This window comes from Camponotus vicinus, unplaced genomic scaffold, assembly GCF_025532165.1.
Source record: "Camponotus vicinus isolate PSW18456_S1 unplaced genomic scaffold, iyCamVici1.0 SCAF_1, whole genome shotgun sequence".
In the NCBI taxonomy this organism is placed as follows: Eukaryota; Metazoa; Arthropoda; class Insecta; order Hymenoptera; family Formicidae; genus Camponotus; species Camponotus vicinus.
This window is the reverse complement of record NW_028141945.1, coordinates 11551910-11579707: the sequence shown is the minus strand read 5'-3', so window position 1 is coordinate 11579707 and position 27798 is coordinate 11551910. Positions and strand designations below refer to the sequence as shown.

The 27798-nt window shown below is 30.5% G+C and overlaps 2 pseudogenes; both read right to left on the bottom strand.

The window, feature by feature from the left end:
- Positions 1 to 106: 106 nt before the first annotated feature.
- On the bottom strand, positions 107 to 13207 carry LOC145974193 (uncharacterized; annotated as a pseudogene).
- A 2333-nt stretch (positions 13208 to 15540) lies between these two features.
- On the bottom strand, positions 15541 to 26881 carry LOC145974169 (uncharacterized; annotated as a pseudogene).
- Positions 26882 to 27798: the final 917 nt, after the last annotated feature.

The window sequence follows — 27798 nt, the reverse complement described above, 5'->3', positions numbered from 1 at the left end:
TTTTAATGAATACTTTGTCATATAATTTTAATTTTCAAAGCAATATATTATACTATTTCGAACATATCAAATATTTACAGTTTGCACAGAATTATATCTATATATTTCACACTTCGACCATTATACGAAGTACAGACATATATGAAAAAGAGGTTTTTAATATGCTCACTAAGTTGACAGATTGATTACAATATAATTTCCAGCTTGCAACACAACTGGAGATTTTGTCTGCATAAGAATAAAGATTACGTTCCAATTTTCTAGGAAAACTGTACCAAGCACTTTGATAAATAGAAAGTCCTATTTCTTCCATTTCAGATTTCAGATAATTCCCGATGAAACTATACAATGTTAGTTGTGTTAAAAAGGCATTCAGTGCCATTACACTCTTTCCCATCATTACAATGTTATTAACTTTCAACGCGAAGATAAACTGAAATCCTGGAAAAAGGATTTGTATGCTAGATGAAAATATTTTTATGAATATGTAATTTACATATTTTGCCCAACAATTATAAGTAATATAATATTCACCCATTATACATAATAATATGCTGATCATGAAAAATTTTATCAGCAATATAAAACTGATCAGATCGGCAAGTTCTCTGGCCAGCGTTATTAGATGTTGATGTCTTTGAATTAGTGCATTGAAACGATCATTGATTCGCGGACTTATGACATCAAAATTAGTGAAATGGATTCTCAAAATGTTTACTTGACCACAAACATGCAATGTAATGTGAAGAAATAATGCATCGTTACCTTTGGGAAATACATTGATGCATAAAACTATCTTATTATATTTATGCACAAAACAATATTTATTTTTCTGTTGTGTTTAAATTATTATTTTTGTAGTCAAAAGACATGAATTACAATATAATATAAAATATAATATAATATAAAACAAATTATATTACTCTCGCATTAAATATATATAACATAATATGCATTGCGTAAGGCGTAATTAAATTTTCTTTTTATACAAGCAGTTAATGAGACATTAAAAGTGTAGTTATATTTCTATTTACATCGTTTTCAAAAATATACTGCCATTTAATCTAATATGCTTGATTAAGAGAATTAATACAATACAATATAATTTAACACATTTTTGGCCATTTTAATGGAAGCGTGCTGTAAATTCAAACTTTCGCTCTTATGTAGTGTCGCATAATTAATAAAAAATTGCACTTTAATAAAATTGATAATAAGTTTTATAAGAATAATAAACTTAATAAAATTATACAAGATGTCCCACCACTTTCGTAAAATACTATAATAGCATACGGTAGAGATAAAATAGAATCAAAAATTTTAATACGAAAATATGAAGGCTGCAACAGCTTTTGATTTATAAGCGATCAAAGTTTGCCAATGATATCGCACAGAACTCGTGCATTCAGCTCTATAAGTACACTTACACGCGATCTATCAGCTGTTATTGATTTTTTCATGTCAGGTAATATTGATTTTACTGCATGGCTGATTCTTTATTTTAATTTATAATGAAAATAGATTCCTACAAATATTAGATTAAAAAGAAATGTATCTCATTTTTCAAATATGTGAAAACATTTTATAATTCTGTTTAAATATAATACTTAATCGATTTTATTTATTTAAACTTTTTAATTATTTTATTCAAACTTTTATTTAAAAAAAAACTTTTTGTACAATGTACATTATGGTGATTAATTAATATAACAAATTAATAAGAAACGATAAGATCAGCTGTGTAGAATCAATATCACTTAACATGAAAAAATCAATAACAAATGACAGATCAGTACGCGTATGAATGTAGTTACAAGCCCGAACGCGCGAATTCTACGCGACATCATTGGCAAACTTTAATCGTTTATAACTCAAAAACTATTGCAGCATCAATATTTTCGTATTAGAATTTTTGACTCTATTTTATCTCTAGAGTACGCTATTTAAGTATTGTACAAAGGTTGTGAGACATATATATGTAAAATAATGAATTATTCATTAAGAAAATTTTTGTTTTCAAGAAAAATATCGGATAACACACAAAATACCCACAGAAAATTAAGTCCTTATTACCAAGATTAGTTGTAGTTGCCAATATCATTATAACACTTTCAATGAGACAGGAAATTTTATACATGCTTCTTAGAATACTGAAATATTCCAGAGCACATCTTGACGGCAATGCATACATCATTATTGTATCCTCATTCGTTTTGTTAATTCCATTACCTTGGTTGTAATCCAAAAAGAATGGAATTATCCCATATATTAAGCAACTAAGGTAAGAAAAGCCCAACATGAAGCAGCAAAGAATCCTTCCTATAAAAGCATGTCTTCTCATAATATCGCGATCTTTTGTATTGTTAATCGCCAGATAATCGTTCAGAGCAGAGTCATAATTGTTAATTAAACTATTTGGATTAATGCGGAACCATGTCGTCTTCAGTACACTGAGCAATCCGCAACAGATTAGTGCCAGACAGTCTATATTCTGCTCTACATCGATACAGCCCAAGTATAGCTCCATCGAGGGCAAAATCACAAATAGAATCTCCCATATAGGGTTTTACTAACGGTCCTATTCTGGCCCAAAATTGGTTGCCAAGTCACCAATATTGGCGCGATAATGGCGCCTATGACTGGCCCAGCAATGGGACTTCTCTGGAATGATAACTTCGGTCCAGCAATAGGTAACAATGTACGGCCAAACATGGTAACCAATGATGGGCCATTAATAGTCAATATATCTTCCCAATATTAAGCCATTAATGGTCAATATATCTTGCCAATATTTTGCCATTAATGGCTAATCTATTATGCCAATACTTGGCTAATAATATCGTTCTTACGATGCTCGACTTAGCCAAATTATTATTTTTTATTGCTTTATCGCGTTAATACATTTTTACAAATATACATTTATCAAAATATATTTTGCTAAAAATTTTTCCCTTTTTATTAAGAATACTTATATATAATTATTATATGTTAATGTATTTTTAATAAAAATTCGAAAAATATCCAATAAACTATTTTATAAGTATATATTTATAATAATTTATTTCTGCAACAAAGTAATAAAAAACGTTTACTCGAGCGGTTGCTGCAAAATTGCTGCGAAAAAAAAGATATGCTGTGCGACAACGAATTTAGAGCGGTTACGGACTGCGCAGAGGATTTCTTTCGTTGGCTATTTTATACCCGCCAAGTTTCTAGAATTTTCTAGCAAATTTGAAAATGCCAGGCATGGGCGAATACAGTAAGCCAAGTATTGGCCAATCATTGGTCACCGTATATCGGGCCAAGCATTGGCGTTGTAGCAAATTGTAGCGTTTTCTTATGTAAATGGCACCCAATTATTCCCCAAGCATGGGCCAACATAGAATACCAAGTATCGACTAATCATCGGTTACCATATATCGGGCCAAGCATTGGCCCTGTTGTCAAGTCTGGCTATTCCTATATGGGCTGTTGATTGACATTTCCCATACATGATGTTTCGTGTTTAAAAAGAATATATTTTACTACTAACTCAATGAATTTTTATATTACTATGTATTCTATTTAAATGCTACTTCCTCACTTGCCTCTCACATGCTTTCTCTCTTTCCCATTCTCTCTCTCTCTCCCTCTCTCTCTCTCTCTCTCTTTCTCTTTCTCTCTTTCTATAAAATACAATATAAAAAAGCAATTTTTCCATACTATTTTAGAGATCCAAAATATTATAAATAATTATAATATATTTATGAATTTATTATTTGTATATTTAAGCTTTTTTATGTAATCTTTAAATTTTTTTTTAATGATACGAAATTGTATATTATCGAAAAAATATATGTGTGATAACGTAACTCATAAAAATAGAAAATTTCTTCTCAAATATAAAATATACCAAAAATACAATAAAATTTAATATTTTATTTACAGCTTATGTGTGACATTTAGTAATATATTGAAACGGGTCACCCTTCCCGACGCCGCGGATCAGCTCGCCGGAGTCAGGATTCGGGAGAAGGGGAGAAACCAACTTGTGCGATCATTGTGGTTAATGTGTATTTATTGTGTCATGATAATATGTACACGCACCGGCAGGAGTGGTGTCCCGGTATGTATGTGTGGACGGCCGTCGTCATACGCACACACGCGAAGCGCGCACGTAGCCAAGAATTTATTACTTCATTAAATTTTATCTTTTTATATAATTTAATTATTATTTAATTTAATAGAATGAATGCCGACCTTTAGTGCACGCGATTAAGCCGCATTTCTTAAAGAAAGAAAAGAAAAGTACGCATATCGATACTAGAGCGCAAGAGACACGTATAGAAATAGCGCGGTGACCCGCGCGGTATATAGCTGTCTCGCTCGCACTCTCTCGTTCGAGCGTCGAGCGAAAGAGACGGCTATCGGACACCTCTAATTCGGTATCATGTCTTATAGTGCTTTCTTTCTCGCTCTTGTGCCGTGCGCGAAGGACGCAACATCGGAATGCCCCCCACTACTCTACCCCCACTTTCTCTCTCGCTGCCCGGCCCGCGTACATGCGCGCTTCGCTTGTGTGAGTGTGACGTCAGTGAGCATCACACAAGCATACCGGGACACCATTCCTGCCGGTGTGTGTACAATGTATGTGTATGTCTGTGTGAATGTCAGTGTACGCTGTGAGTGAATGAAAAACTATATACTACGTGTACAGAGAAAATAATAAGCGAATACCACGGCGCGTGCAAGCGGTATTTAGCGGGTGTACGGAAACGCATACGGGCGGTGTTTCCCAGATACTGGACGGCCCGGAAAAACACGGAGCTTACTTCTACGGGGACGCGAAAGTCTTACGGGTACTTGGGACGGACACGGGAACACGGAGCCTAGGACTAGCGTACTGTCGACGGGGTTCGGTGTCAGGACGGCTCAGTTACGCCGGAGACACCCCGTGGAGTCAGGTAATACCATGACTCAGACAGGTACGGGAAACCGGAGATACCCGTTGAATCGAGAGACACCTCGAACGAAACTGGTACTGGAAAACCGGAGACACCCGGTGGATCGAGAGACACCTCGACCAGGACTGGTATCAGGATGCCGGAGACACCCGGCAGAAGTCGAGAAACACCTCGACCAGGACTGGTATTAGGCTGCCGGAGACACCCGGCAGGAGTCGAGAAACACCTCGACCCGGACTGAATGACCGTAACCGGAGACACCCGGTCGAGCCGAGAAACACCTCGGCCCGGGCGAGATCTGGTCGGGATCTAACCCCGATGCGCTGGTCGTGCCGGCTTATATACTCGGCCGGGGATTCCCCTACCTGGCGAGTCGCTCAGGTGGGATACGACTGCGAGAGAGATGCGAATAGTCGGGCGAGCGAGTGAGCGAGGCAGCATGCGCAGGCGGTGAGAGCAAGCGAGAGAACGAGCGTGCGAGCGAAATAGCAAGCGAGCGTATATGGTTGCAAGCGAGATAGATAGTGCGTATCAGGAAGATAGCGGGTGAGAAAGATAAGCAGAGCGAATTAGGTGGAAAATAAATAAATTTATTAAGACTAGTGACAATGCGTAAACGCATTGTTACAATATAATATTATTTTTATATAACTAAAAGCTTCTTTTTAAAAAAAAAAAATGTAAAACAAGAAGCGTCAAGTTATAATGTACATACACTACTTTGTCACAATTTCTTTACATAAATATATGTATATTTTTCACAATTAGTGCGTGTGTACTTGGCGTCTCTTTTTATCCAAATAGAGAATACTTTTATATATAATAAATGTCATTTTAATATAAACAAAACATTATTATTACTTTATATTTCAAAAAATTGTTATATTAAAAACAAGGCATTATGCGTAACAGTTATTTTAATTTTTCATAAACTGATATTACTAATGAGTTTATTATTCAGCATATTAGTGCCAAGTATTTTTAATTAAATTTTATATATATTTTCTTATTTTGTGTGTAATAATTTTTAGACTTAATTTTTGAAAATTGAAATTGATAATCTAAGACATTCTCAACTAGTATATTTAAGTATAGGTCCACGGAATACCTTACCACTGCTACACATGAAATTGGTGTGAAATACTATAAACAGTGTAGTGCAAGTTTCCCATAATATTTCTCTAAATTCTTTTAAAAAGATCGTATCATTTTTACACATGATTAAAAAAAGCACATATAAATCACAAAATTTTAAGAAAAATCTCTCTTAATATTGGAATTTTTAATGACTTACAATCATGCCGATTTATCATTCATACATCATTAAAACAACTGGTAAAAGTGATTTATCATGTGTGTTATCAAGAATTGAAAATGTAAAATCTTGACATCTTAATCGATACACCCAAGCTTTCTCCAAAGCATTCCAATATCAATGTAAAAAATATTTGTCGTCTTCGCACACGAATTGTGTGCGTCAGTGATTTTTTGAGTTATAAAGGATACTTATCGCACAACAAGTGCCGAAGAAACAACGTAATAGCGAATAAATATCATAAACTTGAAGTGGCCATACACCAATAAGCCATTTAAAAGGAGTCATCGCGTATGCGATATCATTCTTATATTGTTTACTTGTCATTGTCGAGATAATAGATGCCAATAACCCATGATCGACTCGCTATATCGAAACGACGCAGGAGGGTATTCCAACTTATTTTTTATTCAACATGAAAATTATGCATGCTTATCTGTATGCCTCTCTTAAAGCATTATAGCAAAATACAAATAACTATGCTCTTATGGAAAATGTCTTTGAGTAAAAATTTATGATACAATTTCTAAATTGTTATCGTCCATCTAGAAACTATTTTTTTTTATTGTGCTAAACCATGTGCACGTTTTTACTTACTGATAGACTCGTACATTATACTATATTTTATTTTGATATTCGATAGGCTACAAAAAATATAGAATAGCTTCAAAAATTGTTAAAAAATGAAAGTATAAACACGTAACTTGCTTTTTTTATACTGCAGACCAATAAAATCAACAAATACAAAATTATGCGACACATAAGTAATTCTACATATCAGAAAATGCCTGTCCTCAAATTCAATACAATAATGCATTAATAACAATTTTACACACAGATCCGGAGAATAATAGACCGAAGAAAGAGGTGTAACATCTATAATCTCGAAATTGAACGAGAATCACTTATCGAACGATATTTTTTATCACCAATGCGACAATCATGATCGCAATTTCACAAAAGGAAAGAATAATGGAATTAGTAGAATGTAACATTAATTTAAGTTTATGATATTATTGATATTGCATAAACTTGGATTAAATATAAACAGATCATACATAGATAAAGTTTATTAACGTGACATTTTAATACATACTTTTTTATGTATTTTTATTTTAAAACCATATATCATATTATTTCGAACATATCATATATATACAGTTTGCACAGAACTCTATCATTTTCATCTTATATTTCATACTCCGACTATTATGCGAAGTACAGATATATACGAAAAAGAGGTTTTTAAAATGCTTACATAGGTTGGCAAATTGATAACGATAAAATTTCCAGCCTGAAGCACGACTGGAGATTTTACCTGCATAAGAATAAAGATAACGTTTCTTGTCAATTTCCTAGGAAAACTATGCCAAGCACTTTGATAAATAGAGAGTCCTATCTCCTCCATTTCAGATTTCAGATAATTCCCGATAGAACTAAATAACGTTAATTGTACCAGGAAAGCACTTAGTGTTATTAAACTCTTTCCCATCATAACGATATCATTGACTTTCAATGCGAGGATGACCTGAAATCCTGAAAAGAATAATTGTTAGTTGAATGTAAATCTTTTTTACAAATATGTAATTTACGTGTTTCGCTGAACAATCATAAATGTCATAATAGTCACCCATTATACATATTAATACGCTGATAATAAATAATTCTATTAACAATACAAAACTGATCAAATCGGTAAGTTCTCTGGCTAGCATTATCAGGTAACAATGTCTTTGAATTAGCGCGTTGAAACGATTATATATTTGTGGACTTGTAACATCAAAGTTCATAAAACGAAGCCTTAGAATCTTAACTTGACCGCAAATATGCAATGTAATGTTGAGAAACAATAAGTCGTTACCTTTAGAAAATACATTCATGTGCGGAATTAACTTATTGCATTTAAAATACATATTTATATTTATTATTCTATTGTAATTAAAGCTAATGTTTGTAATTAAAAGATATGTATCACAAAAAATAACAAATAATATTTTTTTTATGTCTAATATACATATATTTGAAACATAATATTTTTTGCATAGGTGTAAGTTTTTTAAAAATTTAAAGTTTCTTTTAAATAAGCAGTAACGAAACACGTTAATGCTGTCATATATACTTATTTTTATATTGTTTAATAAAAAAAAGAATGATTCTACCATCTAATTTATTATGCATGATTAAGAGAACTGGAAGATTTTGAAATATATCAATGAAATAATTTGCTATATAAAATCATGCAAACTGTAGCGTTTTTAAATGTTCCATAGCCAAAAAAATGAATAATATTAATAAAATTTGTAAAACATTTTTATATATGAAGAAGAATACACTTTTGTTTACATTTGTAATATTGATTAAAACATATATTAAATATATAAATATTAAATATATTAGGTAAATATTACCAAGATTTGTTGTAGCTGCTATGACTAGTATAACAACTTCAATGAGACAGGAGATTTTATACATGTTCGTTGGAAAATTGAAATATTCCAGAGCGCATCTCGATGGCATTGCATATTTCAATACCGCATCTCTATTCGTTATGTTAATAAAATTATCTTGATTGTAATTCAAAAAAGGAGTTACCCCATATATTAGACAACTAAAGTAAGTAAAGACCACAAAGGAAAAGCAAAGAATCCTTCCTATGAAAGCATGTTTTCGCATGATGTCGCGCTCCTTTCTATTGTCAATCGTTAGATAATCGTTTAGAGCAGAGTTGTAATTGATAATTAAACTATTTGCATTAATGCGGAACCATATTGTCTTCAATACACCAAGCACTCCGCAACAAATTAGTGCCAGACAGTCTATATTTTCCTCCATGTCAGTACAGCCCATATATAGCTCCATAGAGGGCAAAATCACAAATAGGATCTGTTGATTGACATTTCCCCATACATGATGTTGCATGCTTAGAAAGAATATATCTCACTACTATCTCAATGAATTTTTATTATTATATAATCTATTTAAATGAAAATGCTATTTTCGCACTCGCGTCTCACATGCTTTTTCTCTTTCCCATTCTCTCTCTCTCTCTCTTCCTCTTACTTTATAAAATACAATATAAAAAACACTTATCTACACTACTTTATGGAAAATATTATACAAATAATTATAATATACAGGGTGTCAGTGAAATTTTAGCCCATACGAAGTAAGGAGGTAGATTGGCTCAAATTAAAAAGGAAGGACTTGTACTGTTTTGTGATATTCGTAATAATTAACGAAAAATTAAATAGAGAATATCGGCCAATCTGCGTGAGTAGAAGCGCGCGACGAGAGTCGTCCCACTGTAATCTTATACTAGGCGCACGGCGAAGCGATGGGCGGATCGCTCTCCGAGACATGATGGTGGCGTGCGATATATCGCAATACCGCGCCGAAAAATGACCCGTCCTTTTAGTGGCGAGAAAATGATGCGCTATCATTTCCACACCACCTTGCGGTAGATAGCATGGTGCGCTTTTTTTATAGTGGTTTCCCCCATAGGCCTATTCCACTCTCAATTTAAATATTTGTGAAAATTTGTTCAAAATGCCGTTACTGTACGCTGAATGTATCGTAAATGTAAAAAATTGATTATGACAGTACCTTCACAAAAATTGATCCGTGGTTGAAAATCCCTCGATAAAATGTATTGCACACGTTGGTAATGATACGGGCGTAATGCGTTACACGTAAAGCGTGATGTACCGCGTATCGCGAAAAACCAAATTCATGTGCCACAGGACGCACGCTAGTTCCAGGATTTTCATAAAATGCTTCGAGAATCCTTTCTTCATCTCATACACGAACACACACTGCTGGACCGGTTATCTCGATATTATGCACGATACCCAGTTTCACATAATTATTGCACAACACGTAAAACTGTACGTCCACTTGGTTTTCGTGCACGCCCGGAAAATTATTCCACGTAAATTACGGCCGCGCGATAAGTATTTTCTCCCGCTAGCCCGTATGCCACAATCATATCCGTATATTCCTGCAGAGTACACTTCATTTTCACTGTTAATTTACTGCGCGAACACAAGTTTTTTACTAAAACCGTCTGAGCTCTCGCAGGCTGTTGCCAGAGTGCATACGCCAGCAGCACGCAACTACAGCTGAGCGGATATGCGAGTGTAAGCGTACGTGTGAGCTCGGCGCCTGCGCATTATGATTATACTCACATGTCCGCTCAGCTGTAGTTGCGTGCTGCTAGCGAATGCACTCTGGCAACAGCCTGCGAGAGCTAAGACGCTTTTAATAAAAATCTTGTGTTCGCGCAGTAAATTAACAGTGAAAATGAAGTGTACTCTGCAGGAATATACGGATATGATTGTGGCATACGGGCTAGCGGGAGAAAATACTTATCGCGCGGCCGTAATTTACGTGGAATGATTTTCCGGGCGTGCACGAAAACCAAGTGGACGTACAGTTTTACGTGCTGTGCAATAATTATGTGAAACTGGGTATCGTGCATAATATCGGGATAACCGGTCCAGCAGTGTCTGTTCGTGTACGAGATGAAGAAAGGATTCTCGAAGCATTTTATGAAAATCCTGGAACTAGCGTGCGTCCTGTGGCACATGAATTTGGTTTTTCGCGATACGCGGTACATCACGCTTTACGTGTAACGCATTACGCCCGTATCATTACCAACGTGTGCAATACATTTTATCGAGGGATTTTCAATCACGGATCAATTTTTGTGAAGGTACTGTCATAATCAATTTTTTACATTTACGATACATTCAGCGTACAGTAACGGCATTTTGAACAAATTTTCACAAATATTTAAATTGAGAGTGGAATAGGCCTATGGGGGAAACCACTATAAAAAAAGCGCACCATGCTATCTACCGCAAGGTGGTGTGGAAATGATAGCGCATCATTTTCTCGCCACTAAAAGGACGGGTCATTTTTCGGCGCGGTATTGCGATATATCGCACGCCACCATCATGTCTCGGAGAGCGATCCGCCCATCGCTTCACCGCACGCCTAGTATAAGATTACAGTGGGACGACTCTCGTCGCCGCGCGCTTCTACTCACGCAGATTGGCCGATATTCTTTATTTTATTTTTCGTTAATTATTACGAATATCACAAAACAGTACAAGTCCTTCCTTCTTAATTTGAGCCAATCTACCTCCTTACTTCGTATGGGCTAAAATTTCACTGACACCCTGTATTTATAAATTTAATATATTTAATCTTTTTTATATAACCTTTCAATTTTTTTTAAATGATGCTAAATTGAAAATAAAAAATAGAAAATTTCTTTCTAAATATAAAATATAAAAAACAAAATTTAGTATTATTTAAAGCTTATGAGACATTTATTTTTATATAACTAAAAACTTATTTTTTACAAAAAAGTAAAAAATGGCGCCAAGTAATAGTGTATGTATACATGTTGTAACAATTTCTTTACATAAATATATTTTTTCAACAATTAGCGTGTGTACTGGCGCTATTTTTTGTCCAAATAGAGAATACTATTATATAATAAATGTCATTTTGATATAAACAAAACAGTATTACTTCATATTTCAAAAAATTGTTATATTAAAAACAAGATATTATTATGCGTAATGGTTATTTTAATTTTTCATAAACTGATGCTGCTAATTTCCTTAGTTTATTATTTAGCATATTAGCGTAAATATTATTTTTAATTAGAATTTACATATATTTTCTTATTTTGTAATAGTTTTTAGGCTTAATTTTTGAAAAAGTTTTTAAACTTTGATATTGATATTTTTATAAAAATTAGAACTATTTTGTATCATAAAATATAGTTTTTTTTAGTTAAAATGTTTCTAAAATAAATAAATTTTTGTCCTAGTTGTACATCCTAGTGGCGCAATTTTTTTATAATTTTATTTTTGTATAGGAAACTAAAATAACTATTACCAAATAATTTGTATTTATTATAACAATTATATATAAATATTTGTATGTGTGTGTGCAGATTGCTTATATAAAAATTGTAAAGATAAACCAATGCTTTTGAACGGGTAAAGTGCAGTAAAGAAAAGATCCTGTCAACCATTTTGCAATTTCCACAATAATTATTGAAAGATTAATTAATAAAAACTGGCGAATGAATACACGTTTTGCATGATTAGACCGTGGAACGTATGCTTTAGATGTGCTAGTGGCGAGTATTATACGACAACGATAAGTTTGGCCGCATGTACCCAGAGTGTGATGCTTTTTAGCAAGAAATATTTTCACATTGAAACTTTAAATCGTACATACTTCTGCTTATAGAACACGAGCAAAAATAAAAATGCTTTATATAAAGAACTAAATTATTGATTAAGTATGTTAAGAATTCGATTAATTGCGTTATTGAAATCGATAATCTAAGGTATTTTCAACTAGCAGATTTGCATATAGATACACGGAATACCTTGCTGTTGCTACACGTGAAATACTATTATATAAACAGTGTAGTACAAGCCCCATATTATTTCTCTAAATTCTTTCAAAAAATCGTATCATTTTTACACAATTTAAAAAAACATACATAGATTATAAAATTTTAGGAAAAGGAAATTTTTCTTAATATTAGAATTTTTAATGACTTACAATTATGTTGATTTATAATTCATATATCATTATTACATCTGACAAAAGCGATTCATCACATGGTGTTATCAAGAATTGAAAGTATAAAGTCTTGATATCTTCATTGTTACAACGCTTTCTCCAAAGTATTCCAATATCAATATAAAAAATATTCGTTGTCCTCGAACGCGATGTGTGTGTGTCAGTGTAATCTTTGAGTTACAAAGGATACTTACCGCACAACAAATGCCGAAGACACAACGTAAGAGCGAATAAATATCATAAACTTGAAGTGGCCATACACCGATAAGCCATGTAATCAATTTAAAAGGAGTCATCGCATATGCGATATCATTCTTATATTGTTCACTTGTCATTGTCGAGATAATGGCTCTAACTGATGCCAATAACCTATGATCCACTCGCTATATCGACATAACGCAGTATTATATCTCATTTTTTATTCAACATGAAAATTATGCATGCTTATCAGTCGGCCTCTCTTAAAGCATTATAGCAAAATAACTACGTTCTTATGGAAAATGTCTTTGAATAAATATTTATGGTACATTTTCTAAATTGATATCGTCCATCTAGCAACTATTTTTTTTATTGCGCTAAACCATGTACGCGTTTTTACTTACTGATATATTCGTACTACATTTTATCTTGATATTCGCTAGGCTAACAAAAAATATAGAATAGATTCAAAAATTGTTCAAAGATGAAAATACAAACACATAACTTGCTTTTTTACACTGCAGACCAATAAAATCGACAAATACAGAATAACGCGACACATAAGTAATTCCACATATTAGAAAACGTCTGTCCTCAAATTCAATATAATAAATGCATTAATAGTAATTTTACACATAGATCCAAAGAATGATGGATTAAAGGAGGAGGCGTAACAATTATAATCTCTATATCGAACGAGAATCATTTATGTATATAATTTGTTACATATGATTTGGGTCAAATAAATTCTAACCTCACGGCACACGATGCGATTTTTCGCATGCAAGGTGTCTTAGTAGTAATCATGCTAATCGAATTGCTAGAAATTTTGTGCGATGCATGCTGATACTTTTTTAATGATAGTTCCAGTGCTATTTTTCTAGCGTGCTTTATTGCTAGGTCATTACAATAATATTTAATCACATATGATAATTAAATCCGCGAAGTACGATGTAAGTTATGGTGCAAGTTTCTTTAAGAGATGCTTTATGCGATACTTTATTGTGTGTGTGATTGCGGTGCATTCTGTTGTAGCAGGAACGTTGTTGGTTTTGGCTTCACAAATATAATAGATTAACATAGCATCTCATGAGGCAGGCTAAAATTTTTTAAAAGTCTTCTAAGAAGAAATAAAAATCTATTCACTCTTTATGTAAATTTATTTATCTATTTATTTATCTGCCTTGATGTAAATACTTTCGTATGTTTTAAATTTAATACAAAAAAATTGTGATACAGCTGAAATATAGCTATGATCTGATATATTATTATCCTGCGATTAGTTCTTATTAGCCTGCATAATTTAAATATTTGTTAGATATTTGTGTTTTACACGAAATACTTATTAATCTTTATAACCATATATATTATATAAATGTCAATTCTTTATAAAGGATTGTTAAATAATTTGACTTATATTCCTGTTACAGCCAATGCTTAACTTAAATTTTGTTTAATTTATTTCATTTTTTCTTCCTTTCGATAATTAATAAAAGTGCGATTACAGCTAATTTAAAATTTTTTTTTTATTTATAGTTTCTATAATTATATTTATTGTGTGTGTGTGTCCTTAAGATATACAATAATATTTTATCATTTCAAAATTAACAATATACATATGATATATACATATATGATATATGATATGTACATATGATCGATGTAACAAATTTTTTAACTCTACAAATCTTCATTAATAAAGTTTTATAAATTCTTTTAGAATAATAGAGGATAGGAAACTTTTTACACAATAATAGATTAATAATAATTGTAATATACGATTGATACAGAATAATAGATTAATAATAATTATAATATATAAAATATGATTGATCATAATTGCAGTCAATATAAAACACACAAGAAAAATAGCATCGGACTTACCATCAATGTTAGTAAGCACAGCAGCATGCACCGCGCAAAATTTCTAACAATTCGACTAACATGATTGTCAGACGTGTTGCATGCGACTTGAACAGGAAAAATCACATCATGTGCCACGTGCTTAAGTTTTATCAACGATATTTCTTATCCCCTTCAGAGAACTATTCTTTTATGTCATAGTTTCAAATTGCAAAGGAGATTGGTGTTGTTCCATTATTCGATTAATTCCACCATTCGATATTTTTCTCTCAATTTTTTCTCTCAGTTGTTTATTAATACCGTTATTAACAAGCAAAACACTTTGCTTATTGATCTTCTTTATCCCACCAATCTGACAATCATGCAATTTCACAAAAGGAAAGAATAATGAAATTAGTAGAATGTAACATTAATTTAAGTTTATGATATTATTGATATTGCATAGGAAAATTGGATGAGATATAAACAGATTGTGAATAAAGCTTATTAACGTGACATTTTAATAAATACTTTTTCATGTATTTTTATTTTAAAACAATATATTATATTATTTCGAACATATCAAATATATACAGTTTGCACAGAACTCTATCATTTCCATCGTATATTTCATACTCCGACCATTATGCGAAGTACAGATATATACGAAAAAGAGGTTTTTAAAATGCTTACATAGGTTGGTAAATTGATAACGATAAAACTTCCAGCCTGAAGTATGACTGGAGATTTTACTTGCATAAGAATAAAGATAACGTTTCTTGTCAATTTCCTAGGAAAACTGTACCAAGCACTTTGATAAATAGAAAGTCCTATATCCTCCATTTCAGATTTCAGATAATTCCCGATAGAGCTAAATAACGTTAGTTGTATCAGGAAGCCACTTAATGATATTACACTCTTTCCTATCATAACGATATCATTGACTTTCAATGCGAGGATGAGCTGAAATCCTGAAATGAATATTTGTTAGTTGAATGTAAATCTTTTTTATAAATATGTAATTTACATATTTCGCTGAACAATCGTGTCATATATAATAGTCACCAATTATACATATTAATATGCCGATTAGAAATAGTTCTATTAGCAATACAAAACTGATCAAATCAGTAAGTTTTCTGGCTAGCATTATCAGGTAACAATGTCTTTGAATTAACGCGTTGAAACGATCGTATATTCGTGGACTTGTAACTTCGAAGTTCATGAAACGGAGCCTCAGAATGTTAACTTGACCGCAAATATGCAATGTAATGTTGAGAAACAATACGTCGTTACCTTTAGAAAATGCATTTATGTGCCGAATTAACTTATTGCATTGAAATACACATTTATATTTATTATTCTATTGTAATTAAAGGTAATTTTTTATAATTAAAATTTATGTATCACAAAAAATAACAATTAATATTTTTCTTATGTCTAATGTACATATATTTAAAACATAATATTTTTTGTATAAGGCGCAAATTTTCTAAAAACTTAAAGTTTCTTTTAAACAAGCAGTAATAAAACACGTTAAAGCTGTTATATATAACTATTTTTACATTGTTTAATAAAAAAAAAAATTGTACCATCTAATTTATTATGCATGATTAGGAGAACTGGAAGATTTTGAAATATATCAATGAAATAATTTGTTATATAGGACCATACAAAATGTAGCATTTTTGCAATGCTTTCCGTAGCAAAAAAAAATGCATAATATTAATAAAATTAGTAAACACATTTATATACGAAAAATAATAAACTTTTGTTTATATTTGTTCTATTGATTAAAACATGAATTATACATATAAATTAGGTAAATATTACCAAGATTTACTGTGGCTGCTGTGACTAGTATAACAATTTCGATGAGACAGTTGATTTTATACATGTTCGTTGGAAAATTGAAATATTCCAGAGCACATCTCGATGGAATTGGATATTTCAATATCGTATCACTATTCGTTATGTTAATGTGATTATTTTGATTGTAATTCAAAAAAGGAGTTACCCCATATATTAGACAACTAAAGTAAGTAAAGGCCAATAAAGAAGAGCAAAAAGTCTTTCCTATGAAAGCATGTTTTCGCATGATGTCGCGCTCTTTTGTATTGTCAATCGTTAGATAATCGTTTAAAGCAGAATTGTAATTGATAATTAAACTATTTGTATTAATACGGAACCATGTCGTTTTCAGTACACCGAGCAATCCGCAACAAATTAATGTCAGACAGTCTATATTCTTCTCTATGTCAGTACAGCCAAAGTATAGCTCCATGGAAGGCAAAACCACAAATAGAATCTGTTGATTGACATTTATCCATACATGATGTTGCGTGCTTAGGAAGAATATATTGTACTACTAACTTAATGAATTTTTGTCACTATATATTCTATTTAAATGGAAATGCTATTTTCTCACTCGCATTTCACATCTTTTTCGCTTTTCCATTCTAACTCAATTTCTCTCTCTCTCTCTCTCTTCCTCTTACTTTATAAAATACAGTAGAAAAAACACTTTTATCCACACTACTTTATGGAAAATATTATACAAATAATTATAATATATTTATAAATTTAATATATTTAATCCTTTTATGTAATCTCAATTTTTTTTAAATGATGCTAAATTGTATATTATTGAAAAAATATATGTGTAATAACATAACTTATGAAAATAGAAGATAGAAAATATTTTTCTATATATAAAATATAAAAACAAAATTTAGTATTATTTATAGCTTATGTGACATTTATTTTTATATAACTAAAAACTTATTTTTGACAAAAAAATTAAAAATGACGCCAAGTAATAGTGTATGTACACCATTTTGTAACAATTTCTTTACATAAATATATATTTTCAACAATTAGTGTGTACTGGCGCTATTTTTTGTCCAAATAGAGAATACTATTATATAATAAATGTCATTTTGATATAAACAAAACAGTATTACTTCATATTTCAAAAAATTGTTATATTAAAAACAAGATATTATTATGCGTAATGGTTATTTTAATTTTTCATAAACTGATGCTGCTAATTTCCTTAGTTTATTATTTAGCATATTAGCGTAAATTATTTTTAATTAGAATTTACATATATTTTCTTATTTTGTAATAGTTTTTAGGCTTAATTTTTGAAAAAGTTTTTAAACTTTGATATTGATATTTTTATAAAAATTAGAACTATTTTGTATCATAAAATATAGCTTTTTTTAGTTAAAATGTTTCTAAAATAAATAAATTTTTGTCCTAGTTGTACATCCTAGTGGCGCAATTTTTTTATAATTTTATTTTTGTATAGGTAACTAAAATAACATTACAAAATAATTTGCATTTATTATAACAATTATATATATATATATATATATATATATATATATATATATATATATACTCTCTAAACGTGAATCAGTGAAAATATCACTAATTTAAACAGTAAAATAAGATTTCACTGAGAATCAGTGAGTATTTTACTGATCTTCAGTGGAAACGTTTACTTTTTTGTTATTTTATCTTATATCTCACTGATTATGGTCAGTTAAAATAAAATTCACTGTAAAACCAGTAAATTTTACTGTAAAACCAGTAATCGCTAGTTCGTTCGTTTACCGCTACGATTGCTATCTCTCTCGTATTTAATTTTAGTCATAAGAATTATATAAAGTTTGCAAAGAGCGACATTTAAAATTAGAAGTATTACTTCGATTTAATTTCTGATACAATCTTAATAGATAGGCTTCAGATATTAAATCGATCTTTATAAGTCGGACAAATAAATGTCTGGCGACTTAATGAAAATTATTCGTTCGTTATCTATTTAAAATAACAAGTTCAATATGCATGTAATATATATAAATAAAATAAAATTTTTAATATAATAAATATTTAGTAAATATAAATAAAATTTTTATTATCTGTTTCTATGAAACAGATAGAGAGATGAATTGTAGTTTAATATTACTGACAATAACGAAAGAAATATTACTAATATTGAGAAATATTACTGATTGAAACAGTCAAAATTATTAACTGATTCTTTCAATAAAATATCACTGATTTACAGTGCTGTACTTATAACTGCTGTAATAAGTGACTATTTACTGTTTTTCAGTGATAATACACTGATTCACTTTTAGAGAGTATGTTTGTGTGTGTGTGTGTAATATATATATGTTTGTATGTGTGTGTATGTCAGATTGCTTATATAAAGATTGTATCAACGCTTTTGAACGGGTAAAGTGCAGTAAACAAAAGATACTGTCAACCATTTTGCAATTTTCACAATAATTATTGAAAGATTAATTAATAAAAACTGGCGAATAAGTGCACTTTTTGCATGATCAGATCGTGGAACGTATGCTTTAGATGTGCTAGCGACGAGTATTATACGACAACGATAAGTTTGGCCACATGTACCCAAAATGTGATGTCTTTTAAAGAAATATTTTCATTGAAACTTTAAATCGTGATATTTCTGCTTATAGAACACGAGCAAAAATGAAAACACTTTCTTTATATAAAGAACTGAATTATTGATTAATTATGTTAAGAAATCGATTGATTCCGTTATTGAAATCGATAATCTAAGGTATTCTCAACTAGCAGATTTGCATATAGATACAAGGAATATCTTGCTGCTGCTACACGTGAAATATTATTATATAAACAGTGTAGTGCAAGTCCCATATTATTTCTCTAAATTCTTTTAAAAAATCGTATCATTTTTACATAATTTAAAAAAAAACATAAATAGATTATGAAATTTTAGGAAAAGGAAATTTTTCTTAATATTAGAATTTTTAATGACTTACAATTATGTTGATTTATAACTCATATATCATTATTACATCTGACAAAAGCGATTCATCACATGGTGTTATCAAGAATTGAAGATATAAAGTCTTGATATCTTCATCGTTACAACGCTTTCTCCAAAGTATTCCAATATCAATATAAAAAATATTTGTTGTCCTCGAACGCGAATTGTGTGTGTCAGTAATCTTTGAGTTACAAAGGATACTTACCGCACAACAAATGCCGAAGACACAACGTAATAGCGAATAAATATCATAAACTTGAAGTGGCCATACACCGATAAGCCATGTAATCAATTTAAAAGGAGTCATCGCGTATGCGATATCATTCTTATATTGTTCACTTGTCATTGTCGAGGTAATGGCTCTAACTGATACCAATAACCTATGATCCATTCGCTATATCGATATAATGCAGGTATTCCAACTTATTTTTTATTCAACATGAAAATTATGCATGCTTATCAGTCGGCCTCTCTTAAAGCATTATAGCAAAATAACTACGCTCTTATGGAAAATGTCTTTGAGTTAATATTTATGGTACATTTTCTAAATTGATATCGTGCATCTAGCAACTATTTTTTTTATTGCGCTAAACCATGTACGCGTTTTTACTTACTGATATATTCGTACATTATACTACATTTTATTTTGATATTCGCTAGGCTAACAAAAAATATAGAATAGATTCAAAAATTATTCAAAGATGAAAATATAAACACATAACTTGCTTTTTGGTAATTATTTACTTTAGGGGAGCAACCTCTAATGATCTTGACTTTGACATATATTATAGTGGCCACCCTTCTGAGTAACCTTTAGAAGATTTCAGCCGTCGCTCATGATTCATTGAAAAGTTATCAACATGTCGAGGTCTATTACTATCGAGGTCTATTATCAACAGTCGAGTTACTATTAATAACAATCGAGGTCTATTATTGTATGGTTTCACATGAGTTTGCAATTTTTCATGCGAAGCAAGGACCCATAGACCTCGATTGGCGCTGACTCAGGGATGGTGTAGGGTAGACCTCGCTTCGCATGGAAAGTTGCAAACCTATGTGGAACCATACAATAATAGACCTCGTTTCGCGCTGACTCAGGGGTGGTGTGGGGTAGATCTCGCATGTACTTTGCAAGGTGAAGCAAAGTTCATTCTCTGCGAGAGTCAAAGTAAAATGTATACGCGTGGATACAGTGGGTTCCGCCCCCCCCTGCGGGGGGTTCCACTTTCGAAAGGTATAACCTAACCCAAATCTATTTTTTATTTAAATTAAATTTTAGTTTTAATGTCTAAGGAACAACTAAACACTTGTATATAAATAAAAATCGAGAATTCTACAGAGACTACAATTCATGCTTATATAGGTTATATATACTATAGTTCTATCTACACGGTGTCAATAAAATTTACATTCCATTTATAACTTCTTATGTTTATAACTTTTCAACGAATCACGAGCGACAGCTAAAAGTAGCTGAGTAACCTTCTGAAGGTTACTCAGAAGGGTGACCACTATAACATACACTACCCTCCATAAGTTTGGAAACACATTGCATTTTACAGATAAACAATCGCATGGCAGCAATCTGTGCAGATTTTTCATATGAATATATTGCAAGACGTTTAAATGATGATATGACGCCTGTTTATACCGAAAATATGTCGAATAATTATTACGCGGCACCGAACTGCTCGGAGTTAAACTTCGCGCGTTGATTTGTTCTGCCAATTAGTGCTACTACAGCATATCAGGTGCTGTAGTGGAATGCCTGTAATGTTTACGCGCATTAGAAACATACATCAGAGTAATAAGAACTCATTTAAGTGCAGTTTGATTTTAGTTTCTGTAAAAGTAACAAAAATTACTACAATCATTACAAATGGCTCCGACGTGCCAGATTCCATATGAATTGCGAGTCAAGATTATTATTTTACAAGAAGAAGGATATAACAAGGCAAATATCAAAGAAATTAAAGTTATTTTCTTTATATTGTATACCTTTATAGAGTGTTTCCAAACTTATGGAGGGTACTGTATGTCAAAGTCAAGGTCATCAGAGGTTGCTCCCCTAAAGTAAATAATTACCCCTTATTGTGTGTGTGAGATTGCGGTGCATTCTGTTATAGCAGGAACGTTGTTGATTTTGGCTTCACAAATATAATAGATTAACATAGCATCTCATGAGGCAGGTTAAAATTTTTTAAGTCTTCTAAGAAGAAATAAAAATCTTTGCTCTTTATGTAAATTTATTTATTTATTTATTTATTTGCCTCGATGTAAATACTTTCGTATGTTTTAAATTTAATACAAAAAAATTGTGATACAGCTAAAATATAGCTATGATCTGATATATTATTATCCTGCGTTTAGTTATTATTATCCTGCCTTTAGTTCTTATTAGCCTGCATAATTTAAATATTTGTGTTTTACACGAAATACTTATTAATCTTTTAAATATAACCCATATATATTACAGAAATGTCAATTCTTTATAAAGCATTGTTAAATAATTTGACTTATATTCCTGTTACAGCCAATGCTTAACTTAAATTTTGTTTAATTTATTTCATTTTTTCTTCCTTTCGATAATTAACAAAAGTGCGGTTACAGCTAATTTTAATTTTTTTTTTATTTATAGTTTCTATAATTATATTTATTGTGTGTGTGTTCCTAAGATATACAATAATATTTTATCATTTTAAAATTAACAATATACATATGATATATACATATGATCGATATAACAAATTTTTTAACTCTACAAATCTTGATTAATAAAGTTTTATAAATTCTTTTAGAATAATAGAGGATAGAAAACATTTTACACAATAATAGATTAATAATAATTATAATATATAATATGTGATTGATCATAATTGCAGTCAATATAAAACACACAAGAACATTGGCATCGGACTTACCATCAGTTAGTAAGCACAGCAGCACGCACCGCGCAAAATTTCTAACAATTCGACTAACATGATTGTCAGGCGTTTTGCATGCGACTTGAACAGGAAAACTCACATCATGTGCCACGTGCTTAAGTTTTATCAACGATATTTCTTATCCTTCAGAGAACTATTCTTTTATCATAGTTTCATTCTTTTGTCATAGTTTCAAATTGCAAAGGAGATTGGTGTTGTTCTATTATTCGATTAATTCCACCGTTCGATATTTTTCTCTCAATTTTTTCTCTCAGTTGTTTATTAATACCGTTATTAACAAGCAAAAGACCTTGCTTATCGATCTTCTTTATCCCAATCAATCTGACAATCATGGCCGCAATTTCACAAAAGGAAAGAATAATGAAATTAATAGAATGTAACATTAATTTAAGTTTATGATATTATTGATATCGCATAGGAAAATTGGATGAGATACAAACAGATTGTGAATAAAGCTTATTAACGTGACATTTTAATAAATACTTTTTTATATATTTTTATTTTAGAGCAATATATTATATTATTTCGAACATATCAAATATATACAGTTTGCACAGAACTCTATCATTTCCATCGTATATTTCATACTCCGACCATTATGCGAAGTACAGATATATACGAAAAAGAGGTTTTTAAAATGCTTACATAGGTTGGCAAATTGATAACGATAAAACTTCCAGCCTGAAGCATGACTGGAGATTTTACCTGCATAAGAATAAAGATAACGTTTCTTGTCAATTTCCTAGGAAAACTGTACCAAGCACTTTGATAAATAGAAAGTCCTATCTCCTCCATTTCAGATTTCAGATAATTCCCGATAGAACTAAATAACGTTAGTTGTATCAGGAAAGCACTCAGTGTTATTAAACTCTTTCCTATCATAACGATATCATTGACTTTCAATGCGAGGATGAGCTGAAATCCTGAAAAGAATATTTGTTAGTTTAATGTAAATCTTTTTTATAAATGTGTAATTTACATGTTTCGTTGAACAATCGTGTCATATATAATAGTCACCGATTATACATATTAATATGCCGATTAGAAATAGTTCTATTAGCAATACAAAACTGATCAAATCAGTAAGTTTTCTGGCTAGCATTATCAGATGACAATGTCTTTGAATTAACGCGTTAAAACGATCATATATTCGTGGACTTGTAACATCGAAGTTCTTGAAACGGAGCCTCAGAATGTTAACTTGACCGCAAATATGCAATGTAATGTTGAGAAACAATACGTCGTTACCTTTGGAAAATGCATTCATGTGCCGAATTAACTTATTGCATTAAAATACACATTTATATTTATTATTCTATTGTAATTAAAACTAATTTTTGTAATGAAAAGATATGTATCATAAAGAATAACAAATAACAATTTTCTTATGTCGAATATACATATATTTAAAACATAATATTTTTTGTATAAGACGCAAATTTTCTAAAAACTTAAAGTTTCTTTTAAATAAGCAGTAACGAAACATGTTAAAGCTATCATATATAATTATTTTTACATTGTTTAATAAAAAAAAAGATTGTACCATCTAATTTATTATGCATGATTAGGAGAACTGGAAGATTTTGAAATAAATCAATGGAGTAATTTGCCATATAAAACCATGGAAACTGTAATATCTTTGCTTATGCTTTCCATAGCCAAGAATAAATGCATAATATTAATAAAATTAGTAAACACATTTATATACGAAAAATAAACTTTTGTTTACATTTGTAATATTAATTAAAACATAAATTATACATATAAATTAAGTAAATATTACCAAGATTTGCTGTTGCTGCTATGATTAGTATAACAATTTCGATGAGACAGTAGATTTTATACATGCTTGTTGGAAAATTGAAATATTCGAGAGCACATCTCGATGGCATTGCATATTTCAATATCGTATCTGTATTCGTTATGTTAATGAGATTATCTTGATTCAAAAAAGGAATTACCCCATGTATTAGACAACTAAAGTAAGTAAAGGCCAGAAAGAAAAAGCAAAGAATTCTTCCTATGAAAGCATGTTTTCGCATGATGTCGCGCTCGTTTGTATTGTCAATCGTTAGATAATCGTTTAAAGCAGAATTATAATTGATAATTAAACTATTTGTATTAATACGGAACCATGTCGTCTTCATTACACCGAGCAATCCGCAACAAATTAGTGTCAGACAGTCTATATTCTCCTCTATGTCAGTACAGCCAAAGTATAGCTCCATGGAAGGCAAAACCACAAATAGAATCTGTTGATTGACATTTCTCCATACATGATATTGCGTGCTTAGGAAGAATATATCTTACTACTAATGAATTTTTATCACTATATATTCTATTTAAATGGGAATGCTATTTTCTCACTCGCGTTTCACATCTTTTTCGCTTTTTTATTCTAACTCAATTTCTCTCTCTCTCTCTCTCTCTCTCTCTCTCTCTCTCTCCCTCGTACTTTATAAAATATAATATAAAAAGCACTTTTATCCACACTACTTTATGGAAAATATTATACAAATAATTATAATTTATTTATAAAAATATATTTAATCCTTTTATGTAATCTCAATTTCTTTAAAATGATGCTAACTTGTATATTGAAGAAATATATGTGTAATAACATAACTTATGAAAATAGAAAATTTCTTTTCAAATATAAAATATATCAAAAATAAAATTTAATATTATTTAGAATTTAGAGGTTATGTGATATTTATTTTTATATAACTAAAAGCTTATTTTTTACAAAAAAGTAAAAAATGGTGCCAATTAATAGTGTATGTACACCATTTTGTAATAATTTCTTTACATAAATATATATTTTCAACAATTAGCGTGTGTATTTGGCGCTATTTTTTGTCCAAATAAAGAATACTTTTATATAATAAATGTCATTTTAATATAAACAAAACAGTATTACTTTATATTTCAAAAAATTGTTATATTAAGAACAAGGTATTATGCGTAACGGTTATTTTAATTTTTCATAAACAGATGTTACTAATGAGTTTATTATTCAGCATATTAGTGCCACGTATTTTTAATTAAAATTTATATATATTTTCTTGTGTTGTAATAATTTTTAGGATTAATTTTTGGAAAAGTTTTTAAACTTTAATATTAATATTTTTATAAAAATTAGAACTACTATTTTGTATTATGTAATATAGTTTGTTTTAGTTAAAATGTTTCTAAAATAAATAAATTTTTGTCCTAGTTGTATCATCTTAGTGACGCAATTTTTTTATAATTTTATTTTTGTATAGGAAACTAAAATAACCATTACCAAATAATTTGCATTTATTATAACAATTATATATAAATGTTTGTATGTGTGTGTGCAGATTGCTTATATAAAGATTGTAAAGATAAACCAACGCTTTTGAATGGGTAAAGTGTAGTAAACAAAAGATCCTGTCAACCATTTTGCAATTTCCACAATAATTATTGAAAGATTAATTAATAAAAATTGGCGAATGAGTGCATGTTTCGGATGGTTAGACCGTGGAACGTATGCTTTAGATGTGCTAGTGGCGAGTATTATATGACAACGATAAGTTTGGCCGCATTGGTACGAGGAGTGTGATGCTTTTTAAAGAAATATTTTCACATTGATTGGTTTCATTATTGAAATCGATAATTTAAGATATCCTCAACTAGCAGATTTGCATATAGATACATGGAATACCCTGCTGTTGCTACACGTGAAATTGCTATGAAATACTATAAACAGTACAATGCAAGTCCCATATTATTTCTCTAAATTCTTTTAAAAAATCGTATCATTTTTACACATAATTTAAAAGAAACATACATAGATTATAAAATTTCAAAGGAAATTTTTCTTAATATTAAAATTTTTAACGACTTACAATCATGTTGATTTATAATTCATATATCATTATTACATCTGACAAAAGCGATTCATCACATGATGTTATCAAGAATTGAAAATGTAAAATCTTGATATCTTCATCGATACACCCAAGCTTTCTCCAAAGCATTCCAATATCAATGTAGAAAATATTCGTCGTCTTCACACACGAATTGTGTGTATCAGTGATCTTAGAGTTATAAAGGATACTTACCGCACAAAAAATGCCGAAAACACAACGTAAAAGCGAATAAATATCATAAACTTGAAGTGGCCATACACCAATAAGCCAATTAATGTAATCAATTTAAAAGGAGTCATCGCATATGCGATATCATTCTTATATTGTTCACTTGTCATTGTCGAGATAATGGCTCTAACTGATGCCAATAACCGATTATCCACTCGCTATATCGAAACGACGTAGGTATTCCAACTTATTTTTTATTCAGCATGAAAATTATGCATGCTTATCTGTATACCTCTCTTAAAGCATTATAGCAAAATGCAAATAACTATGCTATTATGGAAAATGTCTTTGAGTAAAAATTTATGATACAATTTCTAAATTGATATCGTCCATCTAGCAACTATTTTTTTTATTGCGCTATACCATGTGCGCGCTTTACTTACTGATAGACTCGTACATGTTACTACATTTTATCTTAATATTCGGTAGGCTAACAAAAAATATAGAATAGATCAAAAATTGTTCAAAAATGAAAATACAAACACATAACTTGATTTTTTTATATTGCAGACCAATAAAATCAACAAATACAGAATTACGCGACACATAAGTAATTCTACATATCAGAAAACGTCTGTCCTCAAATTCAATATAATCAATATAATAATGCATTAATAGTAATTTTACACATAGATCCGGAGAATGATGGATCGAAGGAAGAGACGTAACAACTATAATCTCTAAATCGAACGAGAATCATTTATGCATGCAATTTGTTACATATGATTTGGGTCAAATATATTCTAAACTCACGGCACACAATGCAATTTTTCGTGTTAAATCGCATGCGAGGTGTCTTATTAGCAATCATGCTGCCGAGTTACTAAAAATTCTGCGCGATGCATGCTAACATGTTTTTAATAATAGTTCCAGTGCTATTTTTCTAGCGTGTTTTATTGTTAGGTCATTACAATAATATTTAATCATATGTAATAATTAAACCCGCGATGCACGATGTAAGTTTTTGGTGCTAGTTTTTTAAAAGATT